The following is a 19,458-nucleotide window of genomic DNA, read 5'->3' on the forward strand; positions in this document are numbered from 1 at the left end:
GGAGGCATCTGCAGGCAACAAAGGTAGGTGTGTGCTTGTGTGTGTGTTTCCTATGCAGATCCTAAGCCCAGTGTCACATGCAAGTAGGAGGAGTAAGAAGGGTTCCTGGCAAATCCGGGTTATGGATTGCATTTAAAAAGGCCCCGTGGGAGTGCAATGGGCCCCTGTCTTGCTGCTTAGCAATAATGGTATGGGTTTAGGTTCTGCTGTGTGTACTGGTGGTTGACTGCCCCCCAGCCCAGAGTGTGCATGGAAAATTGTCTGGCAGCCTCCCTGACAGCAAGCAGTGATAGTGCCCATGAAGGGGACCTTGTTGGGCCCGCCCCTTTCACGGTTATCGCTTCTCGGCCTTTTGGCTAAGATCAAGTGTAGTATCTGTTCTTATCAGTTTAATATCTGATACGTCCCCTATCTGGGGACCATATATTAAATGGATTTTTGAGAACGGGGGCCGATTTCGAAGCTTGCTTCCGTCGCCCTATGCATTGACCCGATATGGCAGTATCTTCGGGTACAGTGCACCACCCCCTTACAGGGTTAAAAAGAAAGATTCCTACTTTCATTGCTACCTGCTTGCTGGCTAGCCAGCTAGCCAGCCCTGTGGGCCTTGCTGCTGCTGCTGCAGCCAAAAAACAAAAGGTGGTGCTGCTGCTGCTTCTGCTGCTTCTGCTTCTGCTTGTGTCTGGCCGCTGTTGGAGCGTCCAGGCACAGGACTTCTGCTGCTGCTGACTAAATGGCCTCCTTAATTGGATCATTTGAGTAGCCAGCACACCTGTGCAGGTAGGGCATGACATGATAGGCAGCTGCCTTGATAGCGGGTGGGTGCTGAATGTTCCTAATTGACAAAATAAGATTAATGCTTATGAAGAAATATAAAATCTCATCCCTTCCCCAATATCGCGCCACACCCCTACCCCTTAATTCCCTGGTTGAACTTGATGGACATATGTCTTTTTTCGACCGTACTAACTATGTAACTATGTAACATAACATGGGGGGGGTCTCCTGGCTGTTCACACAGGTGTGTCATTGCTGTACATTGACCATGCATTGCTTCTGTGGTATTGCAAAGGCAAAGACAAATGCTTCCAGCCATCCATTGCACTAATGGATTGGTCATCAGCTGGCTGTCTATGTCCCGCATCAATATAGACCAAAGTACAGAGGGTTAGGCTATGCTATTGTGCACCTACCTGATGCATCAGAAGGTGCGAGGCCCTTGCTAAATTCTGTGCACAGACTTTGAGATCTATACTTTAGACTGTATCTAAACCTGCTCCAACATGGACTGACATTCTGGCCTACTTTCAGCCGATGCGACTTGTCTGTCGCTGAACAGTCGCTTTTTATGTATTCAGCACCTATGTATAATGTTGTAAAAATGCTCTAGAAGCTAAAGTCGCAGAAATGTCACACATATTTGGCCTGCAACTTTCTGTGCGACAAATTCAGACAGGAAAAATCAGTATAAATCCTTAGAAAATTATCCCCCAGTGTCTCCATCTGCTGGCGGTATTGAATAAGCATTGCTGCACTGATGGGGTATGCATTAGACGAAAAAAAAGAAGAAAAAGAAGAATAATACGCCCAGAAAAGAGGCGAAAAGGAGAAAAACGTAAAAAAAACGTGAAAAAAAAGTAAGAGGAAGAGAAGGGAAAAAAAGGTGGAAATGGGTTTAAAAGTGATTTCGGCGGAGAAATATATATATATATATATATATATATATATATATATATATATATATACGCGCACACACACACATATATATAAACGTATTCTCCGTTGAGATATTGCAGCCGCTGCTGTGTCCAGGCCCAGGAGCCTTAGCACTGTGCTGTGATGTCACTCAATACCACTGACATCACTAGGTGTAAACAACATCTCTCCTTTGCTGTGTATGTGACTATGGAGCTGTTTGGTGATGTCGTCTATTATGGCCTTCATAGAAGCAACAGGAGATTGTTGCATCCATCTAGAACCCTCAGAACTACAGTGCTATGATGTCACTCACTTCCACAGGCCTTGCAGAGTGTAAACAACAACAACCCAGCTTTGTTGTGTATGTAACCATAGGGATTTGTGATGTCACCTAGAACCTTCACAGCAGCGACAGCTTTATGAGGAGCATCAGCACTGCTCTGCCTGAGCAGAACCATCACCGCCATAGGTTGTCAAATAACCCGGATTTAACCCACACAGGTAAGTCCAATGGGGTGCAGGCATGTCCTCTATGCTTACAGCTTCCCGTGGGTGTTGGTTTGATACCGTTTGGGGACAGCCAAGGAGGCATCTGCAGGCAACAAAGGTAGGTGTGTGCTTGTGTGTGTGTTTCCTATGCAGATTCTAAGCCCAGTGTCACATGCAAGTAGGAGGAGTAAGAAGGGTTCCTGGCAAATCCGGGTTATGGATTGCATTTAAAAAGGCCCCGTGGGAGTGCAATGGGCCCCTGTCTTGCTGCTTAGCAATAATGGTATGGGTTTAGGTTCTGCTGTGTGTACTGGTGGTTGACTGCCCCCCAGCCCAGAGTGTGCATGGAAAATTGTCTGGCAGCCTCCCTGACAGCAAGCAGTGATAGTGCCCATGAAGGGGACCTTGTTGGGCCCGCCCCTTTCACGGTTATCGCTTCTCGGCCTTTTGGCTAAGATCAAGTGTAGTATCTGTTCTTATCAGTTTAATATCTGATACGTCCCCTATCTGGGGACCATATATTAAATGGATTTTTGAGAACGGGGGCCGATTTCGAAGCTTGCTTCCGTCGCCCTATGCATTGACCCGATATGGCAGTATCTTCGGGTACAGTGCACCACCCCCTTACAGGGTTAAAAAGAAAGATTCCTACTTTCATTGCTACCTGCTTGCTGGCTAGCCAGCTAGCCAGCCCTGTGGGCCTTGCTGCTGCTGCTGCAGCCAAAAAACAAAAGGTGGTGCTGCTGCTGCTTCTGCTGCTTCTGCTTCTGCTTGTGTCTGGCCGCTGTTGGAGCGTCCAGGCACAGGACTTCTGCTGCTGCTGACTAAATGGCCTCCTTAATTGGATCATTTGAGTAGCCAGCACACCTGTGCAGGTAGGGCATGACATGATAGGCAGCTGCCTTGATAGCGGGTGGGTGCTGAATGTTCCTAATTGACAAAATAAGATTAATGCTTATGAAGAAATATAAAATCTCATCCCTTCCCCAATATCGCGCCACACCCCTACCCCTTAATTCCCTGGTTGAACTTGATGGACATATGTCTTTTTTCGACCGTACTAACTATGTAACTATGTAACATAACATGGGGGGGGTCTCCTGGCTGTTCACACAGGTGTGTCATTGCTGTACATTGACCATGCATTGCTTCTGTGGTATTGCAAAGGCAAAGACAAATGCTTCCAGCCATCCATTGCACTAATGGATTGGTCATCAGCTGGCTGTCTATGTCCCGCATCAATATAGACCAAAGTACAGAGGGTTAGGCTATGCTATTGTGCACCTACCTGATGCATCAGAAGGTGCGAGGCCCTTGCTAAATTCTGTGCACAGACTTTGAGATCTATACTTTAGACTGTATCTAAACCTGCTCCAACATGGACTGACATTCTGGCCTACTTTCAGCCGATGCGACTTGTCTGTCGCTGAACAGTCGCTTTTTATGTATTCAGCACCTATGTATAATGTTGTAAAAATGCTCTAGAAGCTAAAGTCGCAGAAATGTCACACATATTTGGCCTGCAACTTTCTGTGCGACAAATTCAGACAGGAAAAATCAGTATAAATCCTTAGAAAATTATCCCCCAGTGTCTCCATCTGCTGGCGGTATTGAATAAGCATTGCTGCACTGATGGGGTATGCATTAGACGAAAAAAAAGAAGAAAAAGAAGAATAATACGCCCAGAAAAGAGGCGAAAAGGAGAAAAACGTAAAAAAACGTGAAAAAAAAGTAAGAGGAAGAGAAGGGAAAAAAAGGTGGAAATGGGTTTAAAAGTGATTTCGGCGGAGAAATATATATATATATATATATATATATATATATATATATATATACGCGCACACACACACATATATATAAACGTATTCTCCGTTGAGATATTGCAGCCGCTGCTGTGTCCAGGCCCAGGAGCCTTAGCACTGTGCTGTGATGTCACTCAATACCACTGACATCACTAGGTGTAAACAACATCTCTCCTTTGCTGTGTATGTGACTATGGAGCTGTTTGGTGATGTCGTCTATTATGGCCTTCATAGAAGCAACAGGAGATTGTTGCATCCATCTAGAACCCTCAGAACTACAGTGCTATGATGTCACTCACTTCCACAGGCCTTGCAGAGTGTAAACAACAACAACCCAGCTTTGTTGTGTATGTAACCATAGGGATTTGTGATGTCACCTAGAACCTTCACAGCAGCGACAGCTTTATGAGGAGCATCAGCACTGCTCTGCCTGAGCAGAACCATCACCGCCATAGGTTGTCAAATAACCCGGATTTAACCCACACAGGTAAGTCCAATGGGGTGCAGGCATGTCCTCTATGCTTACAGCTTCCCGTGGGTGTTGGTTTGATACCGTTTGGGGACAGCCAAGGAGGCATCTGCAGGCAACAAAGGTAGGTGTGTGCTTGTGTGTGTGTTTCCTATGCAGATCCTAAGCCCAGTGTCACATGCAAGTAGGAGGAGTAAGAAGGGTTCCTGGCAAATCCGGGTTATGGATTGCATTTAAAAAGGCCCCGTGGGAGTGCAATGGGCCCCTGTCTTGCTGCTTAGCAATAATGGTATGGGTTTAGGTTCTGCTGTGTGTACTGGTGGTTGACTGCCCCCCAGCCCAGAGTGTGCATGGAAAATTGTCTGGCAGCCTCCCTGACAGCAAGCAGTGATAGTGCCCATGAAGGGGACCTTGTTGGGCCCGCCCCTTTCACGGTTATCGCTTCTCGGCCTTTTGGCTAAGATCAAGTGTAGTATCTGTTCTTATCAGTTTAATATCTGATACGTCCCCTATCTGGGGACCATATATTAAATGGATTTTTGAGAACGGGGGCCGATTTCGAAGCTTGCTTCCGTCGCCCTATGCATTGACCCGATATGGCAGTATCTTCGGGTACAGTGCACCACCCCCTTACAGGGTTAAAAAGAAAGATTCCTACTTTCATTGCTACCTGCTTGCTGGCTAGCCAGCTAGCCAGCCCTGTGGGCCTTGCTGCTGCTGCTGCAGCCAAAAAACAAAAGGTGGTGCTGCTGCTGCTTCTGCTGCTTCTGCTTCTGCTTGTGTCTGGCCGCTGTTGGAGCGTCCAGGCACAGGACTTCTGCTGCTGCTGACTAAATGGCCTCCTTAATTGGATCATTTGAGTAGCCAGCACACCTGTGCAGGTAGGGCATGACATGATAGGCAGCTGCCTTGATAGCGGGTGGGTGCTGAATGTTCCTAATTGACAAAATAAGATTAATGCTTATGAAGAAATATAAAATCTCATCCCTTCCCCAATATCGCGCCACACCCCTACCCCTTAATTCCCTGGTTGAACTTGATGGACATATGTCTTTTTTCGACCGTACTAACTATGTAACTATGTAACATAACATGGGGGGGGTCTCCTGGCTGTTCACACAGGTGTGTCATTGCTGTACATTGACCATGCATTGCTTCTGTGGTATTGCAAAGGCAAAGACAAATGCTTCCAGCCATCCATTGCACTAATGGATTGGTCATCAGCTGGCTGTCTATGTCCCGCATCAATATAGACCAAAGTACAGAGGGTTAGGCTATGCTATTGTGCACCTACCTGATGCATCAGAAGGTGCGAGGCCCTTGCTAAATTCTGTGCACAGACTTTGAGATCTATACTTTAGACTGTATCTAAACCTGCTCCAACATGGACTGACATTCTGGCCTACTTTCAGCCGATGCGACTTGTCTGTCGCTGAACAGTCGCTTTTTATGTATTCAGCACCTATGTATAATGTTGTAAAAATGCTCTAGAAGCTAAAGTCGCAGAAATGTCACACATATTTGGCCTGCAACTTTCTGTGCGACAAATTCAGACAGGAAAAATCAGTATAAATCCTTAGAAAATTATCCCCCAGTGTCTCCATCTGCTGGCGGTATTGAATAAGCATTGCTGCACTGATGGGGTATGCATTAGACGAAAAAAAAGAAGAAAAAGAAGAATAATACGCCCAGAAAAGAGGCGAAAAGGAGAAAAACGTAAAAAAACGTGAAAAAAAAGTAAGAGGAAGAGAAGGGAAAAAAAGGTGGAAATGGGTTTAAAAGTGATTTCGGCGGAGAAATATATATATATATATATATATATATATATATATATATATATATATATACGCGCACACACACACATATATATAAACGTATTCTCCGTTGAGATATTGCAGCCGCTGCTGTGTCCAGGCCCAGGAGCCTTAGCACTGTGCTGTGATGTCACTCAATACCACTGACATCACTAGGTGTAAACAACATCTCTCCTTTGCTGTGTATGTGACTATGGAGCTGTTTGGTGATGTCGTCTATTATGGCCTTCATAGAAGCAACAGGAGATTGTTGCATCCATCTAGAACCCTCAGAACTACAGTGCTATGATGTCACTCACTTCCACAGGCCTTGCAGAGTGTAAACAACAACAACCCAGCTTTGTTGTGTATGTAACCATAGGGATTTGTGATGTCACCTAGAACCTTCACAGCAGCGACAGCTTTATGAGGAGCATCAGCACTGCTCTGCCTGAGCAGAACCATCACCGCCATAGGTTGTCAAATAACCCGGATTTAACCCACACAGGTAAGTCCAATGGGGTGCAGGCATGTCCTCTATGCTTACAGCTTCCCGTGGGTGTTGGTTTGATACCGTTTGGGGACAGCCAAGGAGGCATCTGCAGGCAACAAAGGTAGGTGTGTGCTTGTGTGTGTGTTTCCTATGCAGATTCTAAGCCCAGTGTCACATGCAAGTAGGAGGAGTAAGAAGGGTTCCTGGCAAATCCGGGTTATGGATTGCATTTAAAAAGGCCCCGTGGGAGTGCAATGGGCCCCTGTCTTGCTGCTTAGCAATAATGGTATGGGTTTAGGTTCTGCTGTGTGTACTGGTGGTTGACTGCCCCCCAGCCCAGAGTGTGCATGGAAAATTGTCTGGCAGCCTCCCTGACAGCAAGCAGTGATAGTGCCCATGAAGGGGACCTTGTTGGGCCCGCCCCTTTCACGGTTATCGCTTCTCGGCCTTTTGGCTAAGATCAAGTGTAGTATCTGTTCTTATCAGTTTAATATCTGATACGTCCCCTATCTGGGGACCATATATTAAATGGATTTTTGAGAACGGGGGCCGATTTCGAAGCTTGCTTCCGTCGCCCTATGCATTGACCCGATATGGCAGTATCTTCGGGTACAGTGCACCACCCCCTTACAGGGTTAAAAAGAAAGATTCCTACTTTCATTGCTACCTGCTTGCTGGCTAGCCAGCTAGCCAGCCCTGTGGGCCTTGCTGCTGCTGCTGCAGCCAAAAAACAAAAGGTGGTGCTGCTGCTGCTTCTGCTGCTTCTGCTTCTGCTTGTGTCTGGCCGCTGTTGGAGCGTCCAGGCACAGGACTTCTGCTGCTGCTGACTAAATGGCCTCCTTAATTGGATCATTTGAGTAGCCAGCACACCTGTGCAGGTAGGGCATGACATGATAGGCAGCTGCCTTGATAGCGGGTGGGTGCTGAATGTTCCTAATTGACAAAATAAGATTAATGCTTATGAAGAAATATAAAATCTCATCCCTTCCCCAATATCGCGCCACACCCCTACCCCTTAATTCCCTGGTTGAACTTGATGGACATATGTCTTTTTTCGACCGTACTAACTATGTAACTATGTAACATAACATGGGGGGGGTCTCCTGGCTGTTCACACAGGTGTGTCATTGCTGTACATTGACCATGCATTGCTTCTGTGGTATTGCAAAGGCAAAGACAAATGCTTCCAGCCATCCATTGCACTAATGGATTGGTCATCAGCTGGCTGTCTATGTCCCGCATCAATATAGACCAAAGTACAGAGGGTTAGGCTATGCTATTGTGCACCTACCTGATGCATCAGAAGGTGCGAGGCCCTTGCTAAATTCTGTGCACAGACTTTGAGATCTATACTTTAGACTGTATCTAAACCTGCTCCAACATGGACTGACATTCTGGCCTACTTTCAGCCGATGCGACTTGTCTGTCGCTGAACAGTCGCTTTTTATGTATTCAGCACCTATGTATAATGTTGTAAAAATGCTCTAGAAGCTAAAGTCGCAGAAATGTCACACATATTTGGCCTGCAACTTTCTGTGCGACAAATTCAGACAGGAAAAATCAGTATAAATCCTTAGAAAATTATCCCCCAGTGTCTCCATCTGCTGGCGGTATTGAATAAGCATTGCTGCACTGATGGGGTATGCATTAGACGAAAAAAAAGAAGAAAAAGAAGAATAATACGCCCAGAAAAGAGGCGAAAAGGAGAAAAACGTAAAAAAACGTGAAAAAAAAGTAAGAGGAAGAGAAGGGAAAAAAAGGTGGAAATGGGTTTAAAAGTGATTTCGGCGGAGAAATATATATATATATATATATATATATATATATATATATATATATATACGCGCACACACACACATATATATAAACGTATTCTCCGTTGAGATATTGCAGCCGCTGCTGTGTCCAGGCCCAGGAGCCTTAGCACTGTGCTGTGATGTCACTCAATACCACTGACATCACTAGGTGTAAACAACATCTCTCCTTTGCTGTGTATGTGACTATGGAGCTGTTTGGTGATGTCGTCTATTATGGCCTTCATAGAAGCAACAGGAGATTGTTGCATCCATCTAGAACCCTCAGAACTACAGTGCTATGATGTCACTCACTTCCACAGGCCTTGCAGAGTGTAAACAACAACAACCCAGCTTTGTTGTGTATGTAACCATAGGGATTTGTGATGTCACCTAGAACCTTCACAGCAGCGACAGCTTTATGAGGAGCATCAGCACTGCTCTGCCTGAGCAGAACCATCACCGCCATAGGTTGTCAAATAACCCGGATTTAACCCACACAGGTAAGTCCAATGGGGTGCAGGCATGTCCTCTATGCTTACAGCTTCCCGTGGGTGTTGGTTTGATACCGTTTGGGGACAGCCAAGGAGGCATCTGCAGGCAACAAAGGTAGGTGTGTGCTTGTGTGTGTGTTTCCTATGCAGATCCTAAGCCCAGTGTCACATGCAAGTAGGAGGAGTAAGAAGGGTTCCTGGCAAATCCGGGTTATGGATTGCATTTAAAAAGGCCCCGTGGGAGTGCAATGGGCCCCTGTCTTGCTGCTTAGCAATAATGGTATGGGTTTAGGTTCTGCTGTGTGTACTGGTGGTTGACTGCCCCCCAGCCCAGAGTGTGCATGGAAAATTGTCTGGCAGCCTCCCTGACAGCAAGCAGTGATAGTGCCCATGAAGGGGACCTTGTTGGGCCCGCCCCTTTCACGGTTATCGCTTCTCGGCCTTTTGGCTAAGATCAAGTGTAGTATCTGTTCTTATCAGTTTAATATCTGATACGTCCCCTATCTGGGGACCATATATTAAATGGATTTTTGAGAACGGGGGCCGATTTCGAAGCTTGCTTCCGTCGCCCTATGCATTGACCCGATATGGCAGTATCTTCGGGTACAGTGCACCACCCCCTTACAGGGTTAAAAAGAAAGATTCCTACTTTCATTGCTACCTGCTTGCTGGCTAGCCAGCTAGCCAGCCCTGTGGGCCTTGCTGCTGCTGCTGCAGCCAAAAAACAAAAGGTGGTGCTGCTGCTGCTTCTGCTGCTTCTGCTTCTGCTTGTGTCTGGCCGCTGTTGGAGCGTCCAGGCACAGGACTTCTGCTGCTGCTGACTAAATGGCCTCCTTAATTGGATCATTTGAGTAGCCAGCACACCTGTGCAGGTAGGGCATGACATGATAGGCAGCTGCCTTGATAGCGGGTGGGTGCTGAATGTTCCTAATTGACAAAATAAGATTAATGCTTATGAAGAAATATAAAATCTCATCCCTTCCCCAATATCGCGCCACACCCCTACCCCTTAATTCCCTGGTTGAACTTGATGGACATATGTCTTTTTTCGACCGTACTAACTATGTAACTATGTAACATAACATGGGGGGGGTCTCCTGGCTGTTCACACAGGTGTGTCATTGCTGTACATTGACCATGCATTGCTTCTGTGGTATTGCAAAGGCAAAGACAAATGCTTCCAGCCATCCATTGCACTAATGGATTGGTCATCAGCTGGCTGTCTATGTCCCGCATCAATATAGACCAAAGTACAGAGGGTTAGGCTATGCTATTGTGCACCTACCTGATGCATCAGAAGGTGCGAGGCCCTTGCTAAATTCTGTGCACAGACTTTGAGATCTATGCTTTAGACTGTATCTAAACCTGCTCCAACATGGACTGACATTCTGGCCTACTTTCAGCCGATGCGACTTGTCTGTCGCTGAACAGTCGCTTTTTATGTATTCAGCACCTATGTATAATGTTGTAAAAATGCTCTAGAAGCTAAAGTCGCAGAAATGTCACACATATTTGGCCTGCAACTTTCTGTGCGACAAATTCAGACAGGAAAAATCAGTATAAATCCTTAGAAAATTATCCCCCAGTGTCTCCATCTGCTGGCGGTATTGAATAAGCATTGCTGCACTGATGGGGTATGCATTAGACGAAAAAAAAGAAGAAAAAGAAGAATAATACGCCCAGAAAAGAGGCGAAAAGGAGAAAAACGTAAAAAAACGTGAAAAAAAAGTAAGAGGAAGAGAAGGGAAAAAAAGGTGGAAATGGGTTTAAAAGTGATTTCGGCGGAGAATATATATATATATATATATATATATATATATATATATATATATATATACGCGCACACACACACATATATATAAACGTATTCTCCGTTGAGATATTGCAGCCGCTGCTGTGTCCAGGCCCAGGAGCCTTAGCACTGTGCTGTGATGTCACTCAATACCACTGACATCACTAGGTGTAAACAACATCTCTCCTTTGCTGTGTATGTGACTATGGAGCTGTTTGGTGATGTCGTCTATTATGGCCTTCATAGAAGCAACAGGAGATTGTTGCATCCATCTAGAACCCTCAGAACTACAGTGCTATGATGTCACTCACTTCCACAGGCCTTGCAGAGTGTAAACAACAACAACCCAGCTTTGTTGTGTATGTAACCATAGGGATTTGTGATGTCACCTAGAACCTTCACAGCAGCGACAGCTTTATGAGGAGCATCAGCACTGCTCTGCCTGAGCAGAACCATCACCGCCATAGGTTGTCAAATAACCCGGATTTAACCCACACAGGTAAGTCCAATGGGGTGCAGGCATGTCCTCTATGCTTACAGCTTCCCGTGGGTGTTGGTTTGATACCGTTTGGGGACAGCCAAGGAGGCATCTGCAGGCAACAAAGGTAGGTGTGTGCTTGTGTGTGTGTTTCCTATGCAGATCCTAAGCCCAGTGTCACATGCAAGTAGGAGGAGTAAGAAGGGTTCCTGGCAAATCCGGGTTATGGATTGCATTTAAAAAGGCCCCGTGGGAGTGCAATGGGCCCCTGTCTTGCTGCTTAGCAATAATGGTATGGGTTTAGGTTCTGCTGTGTGTACTGGTGGTTGACTGCCCCCCAGCCCAGAGTGTGCATGGAAAATTGTCTGGCAGCCTCCCTGACAGCAAGCAGTGATAGTGCCCATGAAGGGGACCTTGTTGGGCCCGCCCCTTTCACGGTTATCGCTTCTCGGCCTTTTGGCTAAGATCAAGTGTAGTATCTGTTCTTATCAGTTTAATATCTGATACGTCCCCTATCTGGGGACCATATATTAAATGGATTTTTGTGAACGGGGGCCGATTTCGAAGCTTGCTTCCGTCGCCCTATGCATTGACCCGATATGGCAGTATCTTCGGGTACAGTGCACCACCCCCTTACAGGGTTAAAAAGAAAGATTCCTACTTTCATTGCTACCTGCTTGCTGGCTAGCCAGCTAGCCAGCCCTGTGGGCCTTGCTGCTGCTGCTGCAGCCAAAAAACAAAAGGTGGTGCTGCTGCTGCTTCTGCTGCTTCTGCTTCTGCTTGTGTCTGGCCGCTGTTGGAGCGTCCAGGCACAGGACTTCTGCTGCTGCTGACTAAATGGCCTCCTTAATTGGATCATTTGAGTAGCCAGCACACCTGTGCAGGTAGGGCATGACATGATAGGCAGCTGCCTTGATAGCGGGTGGGTGCTGAATGTTCCTAATTGACAAAATAAGATTAATGCTTATGAAGAAATATAAAATCTCATCCCTTCCCCAATATCGCGCCACACCCCTACCCCTTAATTCCCTGGTTGAACTTGATGGACATATGTCTTTTTTCGACCGTACTAACTATGTAACTATGTAACATAACATGGGGGGGGTCTCCTGGCTGTTCACACAGGTGTGTCATTGCTGTACATTGACCATGCATTGCTTCTGTGGTATTGCAAAGGCAAAGACAAATGCTTCCAGCCATCCATTGCACTAATGGATTGGTCATCAGCTGGCTGTCTATGTCCCGCATCAATATAGACCAAAGTACAGAGGGTTAGGCTATGCTATTGTGCACCTACCTGATGCATCAGAAGGTGCGAGGCCCTTGCTAAATTCTGTGCACAGACTTTGAGATCTATACTTTAGACTGTATCTAAACCTGCTCCAACATGGACTGACATTCTGGCCTACTTTCAGCCGATGCGACTTGTCTGTCGCTGAACAGTCGCTTTTTATGTATTCAGCACCTATGTATAATGTTGTAAAAATGCTCTAGAAGCTAAAGTCGCAGAAATGTCACACATATTTGGCCTGCAACTTTCTGTGCGACAAATTCAGACAGGAAAAATCAGTATAAATCCTTAGAAAATTATCCCCCAGTGTCTCCATCTGCTGGCGGTATTGAATAAGCATTGCTGCACTGATGGGGTATGCATTAGACGAAAAAAAAGAAGAAAAAGAAGAATAATACGCCCAGAAAAGAGGCGAAAAGGAGAAAAACGTAAAAAAACGTGAAAAAAAAGTAAGAGGAAGAGAAGGGAAAAAAAGGTGGAAATGGGTTTAAAAGTGATTTCGGCGGAGAAATATATATATATATATATATATATATATATATATATATATATACGCGCACACACACACATATATATAAACGTATTCTCCGTTGAGATATTGCAGCCGCTGCTGTGTCCAGGCCCAGGAGCCTTAGCACTGTGCTGTGATGTCACTCAATACCACTGACATCACTAGGTGTAAACAACATCTCTCCTTTGCTGTGTATGTGACTATGGAGCTGTTTGGTGATGTCGTCTATTATGGCCTTCATAGAAGCAACAGGAGATTGTTGCATCCATCTAGAACCCTCAGAACTACAGTGCTATGATGTCACTCACTTCCACAGGCCTTGCAGAGTGTAAACAACAACAACCCAGCTTTGTTGTGTATGTAACCATAGGGATTTGTGATGTCACCTAGAACCTTCACAGCAGCGACAGCTTTATGAGGAGCATCAGCACTGCTCTGCCTGAGCAGAACCATCACCGCCATAGGTTGTCAAATAACCCGGATTTAACCCACACAGGTAAGTCCAATGGGGTGCAGGCATGTCCTCTATGCTTACAGCTTCCCGTGGGTGTTGGTTTGATACCGTTTGGGGACAGCCAAGGAGGCATCTGCAGGCAACAAAGGTAGGTGTGTGCTTGTGTGTGTGTTTCCTATGCAGATCCTAAGCCCAGTGTCACATGCAAGTAGGAGGAGTAAGAAGGGTTCCTGGCAAATCCGGGTTATGGATTGCATTTAAAAAGGCCCCGTGGGAGTGCAATGGGCCCCTGTCTTGCTGCTTAGCAATAATGGTATGGGTTTAGGTTCTGCTGTGTGTACTGGTGGTTGACTGCCCCCCAGCCCAGAGTGTGCATGGAAAATTGTCTGGCAGCCTCCCTGACAGCAAGCAGTGATAGTGCCCATGAAGGGGACCTTGTTGGGCCCGCCCCTTTCACGGTTATCGCTTCTCGGCCTTTTGGCTAAGATCAAGTGTAGTATCTGTTCTTATCAGTTTAATATCTGATACGTCCCCTATCTGGGGACCATATATTAAATGGATTTTTGAGAACGGGGGCCGATTTCGAAGCTTGCTTCCGTCGCCCTATGCATTGACCCGATATGGCAGTATCTTCGGGTACAGTGCACCACCCCCTTACAGGGTTAAAAAGAAAGATTCCTACTTTCATTGCTACCTGCTTGCTGGCTAGCCAGCTAGCCAGCCCTGTGGGCCTTGCTGCTGCTGCTGCAGCCAAAAAACAAAAGGTGGTGCTGCTGCTGCTTCTGCTGCTTCTGCTTCTGCTTGTGTCTGGCCGCTGTTGGAGCGTCCAGGCACAGGACTTCTGCTGCTGCTGACTAAATGGCCTCCTTAATTGGATCATTTGAGTAGCCAGCACACCTGTGCAGGTAGGGCATGACATGATAGGCAGCTGCCTTGATAGCGGGTGGGTGCTGAATGTTCCTAATTGACAAAATAAGATTAATGCTTATGAAGAAATATAAAATCTCATCCCTTCCCCAATATCGCGCCACACCCCTACCCCTTAATTCCCTGGTTGAACTTGATGGACATATGTCTTTTTTCGACCGTACTAACTATGTAACTATGTAACATAACATGGGGGGGGTCTCCTGGCTGTTCACACAGGTGTGTCATTGCTGTACATTGACCATGCATTGCTTCTGTGGTATTGCAAAGGCAAAGACAAATGCTTCCAGCCATCCATTGCACTAATGGATTGGTCATCAGCTGGCTGTCTATGTCCCGCATCAATATAGACCAAAGTACAGAGGGTTAGGCTATGCTATTGTGCACCTACCTGATGCATCAGAAGGTGCGAGGCCCTTGCTAAATTCTGTGCACAGACTTTGAGATCTATACTTTAGACTGTATCTAAACCTGCTCCAACATGGACTGACATTCTGGCCTACTTTCAGCCGATGCGACTTGTCTGTCGCTGAACAGTCGCTTTTTATGTATTCAGCACCTATGTATAATGTTGTAAAAATGCTCTAGAAGCTAAAGTCGCAGAAATGTCACACATATTTGGCCTGCAACTTTCTGTGCGACAAATTCAGACAGGAAAAATCAGTATAAATCCTTAGAAAATTATCCCCCAGTGTCTCCATCTGCTGGCGGTATTGAATAAGCATTGCTGCACTGATGGGGTATGCATTAGACGAAAAAAAAGAAGAAAAAGAAGAATAATACGCCCAGAAAAGAGGCGAAAAGGAGAAAAACGTAAAAAAACGTGAAAAAAAAGTAAGAGGAAGAGAAGGGAAAAAAAGGTGGAAATGGGTTTAAAAGTGATTTCGGCGGAGAAATATATATATATATATATATATATATATATATATATATATATATACGCGCACACACACACATATATATAAACGTATTCTCCGTTGAGATATTGCAGCCGCTGCTGTGTCCAGGCCCAGGAGCCTTAGCACTGTGCTGTGATGTCACTCAATACCACTGACATCACTAGGTGTAAACAACATCTCTCCTTTGCTGTGTATGTGACTATGGAGCTGTTTGGTGATGTCGTCTATTATGGCCTTCATAGAAGCAACAGGAGATTGTTGCATCCATCTAGAACCCTCAGAACTACAGTGCTATGATGTCACTCACTTCCACAGGCCTTGCAGAGTGTAAACAACAACAACCCAGCTTTGTTGTGTATGTAACCATAGGGATTTGTGATGTCACCTAGAACCTTCACAGCAGCGACAGCTTTATGAGGAGCATCAGCACTGCTCTGCCTGAGCAGAACCATCACCGCCATAGGTTGTCAAATAACCCGGATTTAACCCACACAGGTAAGTCCAATGGGGTGCAGGCATGTCCTCTATGCTTACAGCTTCCCGTGGGTGTTGGTTTGATACCGTTTGGGGACAGCCAAGGAGGCATCTGCAGGCAACAAAGGTAGGTGTGTGCTTGTGTGTGTGTTTCCTATGCAGATCCTAAGCCCAGTGTCACATGCAAGTAGGAGGAGTAAGAAGGGTTCCTGGCAAATCCGGGTTATGGATTGCATTTAAAAAGGCCCCGTGGGAGTGCAATGGGCCCCTGTCTTGCTGCTTAGCAATAATGGTATGGGTTTAGGTTCTGCTGTGTGTACTGGTGGTTGACTGCCCCCCAGCCCAGAGTGTGCATGGAAAATTGTCTGGCAGCCTCCCTGACAGCAAGCAGTGATAGTGCCCATGAAGGGGACCTTGTTGGGCCCGCCCCTTTCACGGTTATCGCTTCTCGGCCTTTTGGCTAAGATCAAGTGTAGTATCTGTTCTTATCAGTTTAATATCTGATACGTCCCCTATCTGGGGACCATATATTAAATGGATTTTTGAGAACGGGGGCCGATTTCGAAGCTTGCTTCCGTCGCCCTATGCATTGACCCGATATGGCAGTATCTTCGGGTACAGTGCACCACCCCCTTACAGGGTTAAAAAGAAAGATTCCTACTTTCATTGCTACCTGCTTGCTGGCTAGCCAGCTAGCCAGCCCTGTGGGCCTTGCTGCTGCTGCTGCAGCCAAAAAACAAAAGGTGGTGCTGCTGCTGCTTCTGCTGCTTCTGCTTCTGCTTGTGTCTGGCCGCTGTTGGAGCGTCCAGGCACAGGACTTCTGCTGCTGCTGACTAAATGGCCTCCTTAATTGGATCATTTGAGTAGCCAGCACACCTGTGCAGGTAGGGCATGACATGATAGGCAGCTGCCTTGATAGCGGGTGGGTGCTGAATGTTCCTAATTGACAAAATAAGATTAATGCTTATGAAGAAATATAAAATCTCATCCCTTCCCCAATATCGCGCCACACCCCTACCCCTTAATTCCCTGGTTGAACTTGATGGACATATGTCTTTTTTCGACCGTACTAACTATGTAACTATGTAACATAACATGGGGGGGGGTCTCCTGGCTGTTCACACAGGTGTGTCATTGCTGTACATTGACCATGCATTGCTTCTGTGGTATTGCAAAGGCAAAGACAAATGCTTCCAGCCATCCATTGCACTAATGGATTGGTCATCAGCTGGCTGTCTATGTCCCGCATCAATATAGACCAAAGTACAGAGGGTTAGGCTATGCTATTGTGCACCTACCTGATGCATCAGAAGGTGCGAGGCCCTTGCTAAATTCTGTGCACAGACTTTGAGATCTATACTTTAGACTGTATCTAAACCTGCTCCAACATGGACTGACATTCTGGCCTACTTTCAGCCGATGCGACTTGTCTGTCGCTGAACAGTCGCTTTTTATGTATTCAGCACCTATGTATAATGTTGTAAAAATGCTCTAGAAGCTAAAGTCGCAGAAATGTCACACATATTTGGCCTGCAACTTTCTGTGCGACAAATTCAGACAGGAAAAATCAGTATAAATCCTTAGAAAATTATCCCCCAGTGTCTCCATCTGCTGGCGGTATTGAATAAGCATTGCTGCACTGATGGGGTATGCATTAGACGAAAAAAAAGAAGAAAAAGAAGAATAATACGCCCAGAAAAGAGGCGAAAAGGAGAAAAACGTAAAAAAACGTGAAAAAAAAGTAAGAGGAAGAGAAGGGAAAAAAAGGTGGAAATGGGTTTAAAAGTGATTTCGGCGGAGAAATATATATATATATATATATATATATATATATATATATATATATACGCGCACACACACACATATATATAAACGTATTCTCCGTTGAGATATTGCAGCCGCTGCTGTGTCCAGGCCCAGGAGCCTTAGCACTGTGCTGTGATGTCACTCAATACCACTGACATCACTAGGTGTAAACAACATCTCTCCTTTGCTGTGTATGTGACTATGGAGCTGTTTGGTGATGTCGTCTATTATGGCCTTCATAGAAGCAACAGGAGATTGTTGCATCCATCTAGAACCCTCAGAACTACAGTGCTATGATGTCACTCACTTCCACAGGCCTTGCAGAGTGTAAACAACAACAACCCAGCTTTGTTGTGTATGTAACCATAGGGATTTGTGATGTCACCTAGAACCTTCACAGCAGCGACAGCTTTATGAGGAGCATCAGCACTGCTCTGCCTGAGCAGAACCATCACCGCCATAGGTTGTCAAATAACCCGGATTTAACCCACACAGGTAAGTCCAATGGGGTGCAGGCATGTCCTCTATGCTTACAGCTTCCCGTGGGTGTTGGTTTGATACCGTTTGGGGACAGCCAAGGAGGCATCTGCAGGCAACAAAGGTAGGTGTGTGCTTGTGTGTGTGTTTCCTATGCAGATCCTAAGCCCAGTGTCACATGCAAGTAGGAGGAGTAAGAAGGGTTCCTGGCAAATCCGGGTTATGGATTGCATTTAAAAAGGCCCCGTGGGAGTGCAATGGGCCCCTGTCTTGCTGCTTAGCAATAATGGTATGGGTTTAGGTTCTGCTGTGTGTACTGGTGGTTGACTGCCCCCCAGCCCAGAGTGTGCATGGAAAATTGTCTGGCAGCCTCCCTGACAGCAAGCAGTGATAGTGCCCATGAAGGGGACCTTGTTGGGCCCGCCCCTTTCACGGTTATCGCTTCTCGGCCTTTTGGCTAAGATCAAGTGTAGTATCTGTTCTTATCAGTTTAATATCTGATACGTCCCCTATCTGGGGACCATATATTAAATGGATTTTTGAGAACGGGGGCCGATTTCGAAGCTTGCTTCCGTCGCCCTATGCATTGACCCGATATGGCAGTATCTTCGGGTACAGTGCACCACCCCCTTACAGGGTTAAAAAGAAAGATTCCTACTTTCATTGCTACCTGCTTGCTGGCTAGCCAGCTAGCCAGCCCTGTGGGCCTTGCTGCTGCTGCTGCAGCCAAAAAACAAAAGGTGGTGCTGCTGCTGCTTCTGCTGCTTCTGCTTCTGCTTGTGTCTGGCCGCTGTTGGAGCGTCCAGGCACAGGACTTCTGCTGCTGCTGACTAAATGGCCTCCTTAATTGGATCATTTGAGTAGCCAGCACACCTGTGCAGGTAGGGCATGACATGATAGGCAGCTGCCTTGATAGCGGGTGGGTGCTGAATGTTCCTAATTGACAAAATAAGATTAATGCTTATGAAGAAATATAAAATCTCATCCCTTCCCCAATATCGCGCCACACCCCTACCCCTTAATTCCCTGGTTGAACTTGATGGACATATGTCTTTTTTCGACCGTACTAACTATGTAACTATGTAACATAACATGGGGGGGGGTCTCCTGGCTGTTCACACAGGTGTGTCATTGCTGTACATTGACCATGCATTGCTTCTGTGGTATTGCAAAGGCAAAGACAAATGCTTCCAGCCATCCATTGCACTAATGGATTGGTCATCAGCTGGCTGTCTATGTCCCGCATCAATATAGACCAAAGTACAGAGGGTTAGGCTATGCTATTGTGCACCTACCTGATGCATCAGAAGGTGCGAGG

At 46.1% G+C, this 19,458-nt stretch overlaps 9 non-coding genes across 9 annotated transcripts; all 9 read left to right on the forward strand.

Moving 5' to 3' along the window:
* The first annotated feature begins 336 nt into the window (after positions 1–336).
* LOC130336277 (U2 spliceosomal RNA) lies at positions 337–527 on the forward strand. The gene has a single exon (XR_008877727.1). It is a non-coding gene; the product is annotated as a U2 spliceosomal RNA (small nuclear RNA).
* Positions 528–2,618: 2,091 nt separating this feature from the next.
* Positions 2,619–2,809, forward strand: LOC130336278 (U2 spliceosomal RNA). The gene has a single exon (XR_008877728.1). It is a non-coding gene; the product is annotated as a U2 spliceosomal RNA (small nuclear RNA).
* Positions 2,810–4,895: 2,086 nt separating this feature from the next.
* Positions 4,896–5,086, forward strand: LOC130336279 (U2 spliceosomal RNA). Its single transcript, XR_008877729.1, has one exon. It is a non-coding gene; the product is annotated as a U2 spliceosomal RNA (small nuclear RNA).
* A 2,092-nt stretch (positions 5,087–7,178) lies between these two features.
* Positions 7,179–7,369, forward strand: LOC130336280 (U2 spliceosomal RNA). Its single transcript, XR_008877730.1, has one exon. It is a non-coding gene; the product is annotated as a U2 spliceosomal RNA (small nuclear RNA).
* A 2,090-nt stretch (positions 7,370–9,459) lies between these two features.
* On the forward strand, positions 9,460–9,650 carry LOC130336281 (U2 spliceosomal RNA). Its single transcript, XR_008877731.1, has one exon. It is a non-coding gene; the product is annotated as a U2 spliceosomal RNA (small nuclear RNA).
* Positions 9,651–11,741: 2,091 nt separating this feature from the next.
* LOC130336326 (U2 spliceosomal RNA) lies at positions 11,742–11,932 on the forward strand. The gene has a single exon (XR_008877772.1). It is a non-coding gene; the product is annotated as a U2 spliceosomal RNA (small nuclear RNA).
* A 2,086-nt stretch (positions 11,933–14,018) lies between these two features.
* Positions 14,019–14,209, forward strand: LOC130336283 (U2 spliceosomal RNA). Its single transcript, XR_008877733.1, has one exon. It is a non-coding gene; the product is annotated as a U2 spliceosomal RNA (small nuclear RNA).
* A 2,088-nt stretch (positions 14,210–16,297) lies between these two features.
* Positions 16,298–16,488, forward strand: LOC130336284 (U2 spliceosomal RNA). The gene has a single exon (XR_008877734.1). It is a non-coding gene; the product is annotated as a U2 spliceosomal RNA (small nuclear RNA).
* A 2,089-nt stretch (positions 16,489–18,577) lies between these two features.
* Positions 18,578–18,768, forward strand: LOC130336286 (U2 spliceosomal RNA). Its single transcript, XR_008877735.1, has one exon. It is a non-coding gene; the product is annotated as a U2 spliceosomal RNA (small nuclear RNA).
* The last annotated feature ends 690 nt before the right edge of the window (positions 18,769–19,458 follow it).

The sequence above is a fragment of the Hyla sarda genome, unplaced genomic scaffold, assembly GCF_029499605.1.
Source record: "Hyla sarda isolate aHylSar1 unplaced genomic scaffold, aHylSar1.hap1 scaffold_478, whole genome shotgun sequence".
Classification (NCBI taxonomy): domain Eukaryota; kingdom Metazoa; phylum Chordata; class Amphibia; order Anura; family Hylidae; genus Hyla; species Hyla sarda.